This window comes from Populus nigra, chromosome 2 (genome assembly GCF_951802175.1).
Source record: "Populus nigra chromosome 2, ddPopNigr1.1, whole genome shotgun sequence".
NCBI lineage: Eukaryota > Viridiplantae > Streptophyta > Magnoliopsida > Malpighiales > Salicaceae > Populus > Populus nigra.
In genome coordinates this window covers 13,217,342-13,219,841 of record NC_084853.1, presented here as the reverse complement: position 1 = coordinate 13,219,841, position 2,500 = coordinate 13,217,342, and positions in this window count along the sequence as shown.

The window sequence follows — 2,500 nt, the reverse complement described above, 5'->3', positions numbered from 1 at the left end:
CGGCAGGCCCCCCCTGAACGGGGCACGACAGGCCACCGCGCTGGCTCGTCCAGCGTCGACAGTCCCTCGTCCAGGTTTCAGATCGCGCCAAGTCGAACCCATGACCTGCTCAAGCCATCGTGCGCTGCCGAATTCGCATCTGCGTGTAGGCTGCCATTCCACGCGGCAGCCCCTGTTTTCGTCAGCGTGCCCCCCTGACGAATTTTCCTGCCTGGCCCAGTCCAGCGTCCAGCCCCTGTTCGTCGAAAAATCTGCGCTGCCGATTTTCCACGCGGCAGCCCCTCTTTTCGTCAGCGTGCCCCCCTGACGAATTTTCCTGCCTGGCCCGGCCGGTCCAGCATCCAGCCCCTGTTCGTCGAAAAATCTGCGCTGCCGATTTTCCACGCGGCAGCCCCTGTTTTCCTCAGCGTGCCCCCCTGACGAATGTTCGTCGAAAAATCTGCGCTGCCGATTTTCCACGCGGCAGCCCCTCTTTTCGTCAGCGTGGCCCCCTGACGAATGTTCGTCGAAAAATCTGCGCTGCCGATTTTCCACGCGGCAGCCCCTCTTTTCGTCAGCGTGCCCCCCTGACGAATTTTCCTGCCTGGCCCGGCCGGTCCAGCCCCTGTTCGTCGAAAAATCTGCGCTGCCGATTTTCCACGCGGCAGCCCCTCTTTTCGTCAGCGTGCCCCCCTGACGAATTTTCCTGCCTGGCCCGGCCGGTCCAGCCCCTGTTCGTCGAAAAATCTGCGCTGCCGATTTTCCACGCGGCAGCCCCTCTTTTCGTCAGCGTGCCCCCCTGACGAATTTTCCTGCCTGGCCCGGCCGGTCCAGCCCCTGTTCGTCGAAAAATCTGCGCTGCCGATTTTCCACGCGGCAGCCCCTCTTTTCGTCAGCGTGCCCCCCTGACGAATTTTCCTGCCTGGCCCGGCCTGTCCAGCCCCTGTTCGTCGAAAAATCTGCGCTGCCGATTTTCCACGCGGCAGCCCCTCTTTTCGTCAGCGTGCCCCCCTGACGAATTTTCCTGCCTGGCCCGGCCGGTCCAGCCCCTGTTCGTCGAAAAATCTGCGCTGCCGATTTTCCACGCGGCAGCCCCTCTTTTCGTCAGCGTGCCCCCCTGACGAATTTTCCTGCCTGGCCCGGCCGGTCCAGCCCCTGTTCGTCGAAAAATCTGCGCTGCCGATTTTCCACTCCGCAGCCCCTCTTTTCGTCAGCGTGCCCCCCTGACGAATTTTCCTGCCTGGCCCGGCCGGTCCAGCCCCTGTTCGTCGAAAAATCTGCGCTGCCGCTTTTCCCCGACGAACCTGCAGCTGCACAAATCCGCGCTGCCACTGCCCCATTGTCTGGACCAACAGTCTTTTCCATCAAGCCCTGGACTATAAATCGTCCAGACTCATCGCCAGCACCCGCTGCCGATTCTGCCGACTTTGCCGATTTCGTCGGCGCTGCCGATTCCAACACTGCACCCACCGTGTCTAAACCAGCGCTGTTTCGTCAGCGTGTCCCCTTGACGTATTTCCCTGCCTGGCCTGGACAGTCCATCTTCCAGCCCATGTTCATCGAAAAATCTGCGCTGCCGATTTCCCCCCCTGTCGGCATGGCTGCCGCTGCCCCGATGTCCAGACCAACAGTCTTTTTTGTCGACTTTGCCGATTTTGTCCGCGCTGCCGATTCCAACACTACCCCCTGCATCCAAACCAGCATTGTTTCGTCAGCTCTTCCCCTGACGATTTTAGCCCTGTAACAAACAGTAGGCCTCCAATCCCGCCAACGGGAGCCAAGTTGATAGGGAAGAGAATTGAATGACGCGCCTGGTCCTCGCACCCCGCCACCCGAGGGGCCTTTTTCCCGGCAGCCTCTGAAAAACTCTAGCTTTCACGGTCCTCGCCGCCCCTCACCACCATGGCAGGCCTCTAATCCCACCCATCAGCAGTTGTAGCCGATAGGGCAGTGATTTGAATGACGCGTCGCGGGCCGCCGGGTCATCTCACCCGGCCATTAATTGGAGCGTTTTTGGCTGGCCGAGGATGGGGGGATGAATTTTCCTGCATGGCCCGGCCAGTCCAGCGTCCAGCCCATGTTCGTCGAAAAATCTGCGCTGCCGATTCCCCCCTGTTGGCATGGCTGCCGCTGCCCCCTTTTCTGGACCAACAGTCTTTTCCGTCAAGCCCTGGACCATAAATCGTGCAGACTCACAGTCAGCACCTGCTGCCGACTTTGCCGATTTCGCCGGCTCTGCCGATTCCGAGCCAACGCTGCCGAAACAGACACTGCTGCCGAATCTGCCGACGCTGTCCCGCGGGCTGCCACTGCCCCAGTGTCTAAGCCAGCAGTCTTTCTCGTCGAGCCTTGGACTATCCAGCCCGTCCAGACTCATCGCCAGCACCTGCTGCCGATTCTGCCGACTTTGCCGATTTCGTCGGCGCTGCCGATTCCAGCACTGCCCGCCGTGCCTGAACCAGCGCTGTTTCGTCAGCGTGTCCCCTCGACGACTTTTCCTGCCTGGCCTGGACAGTCCAGC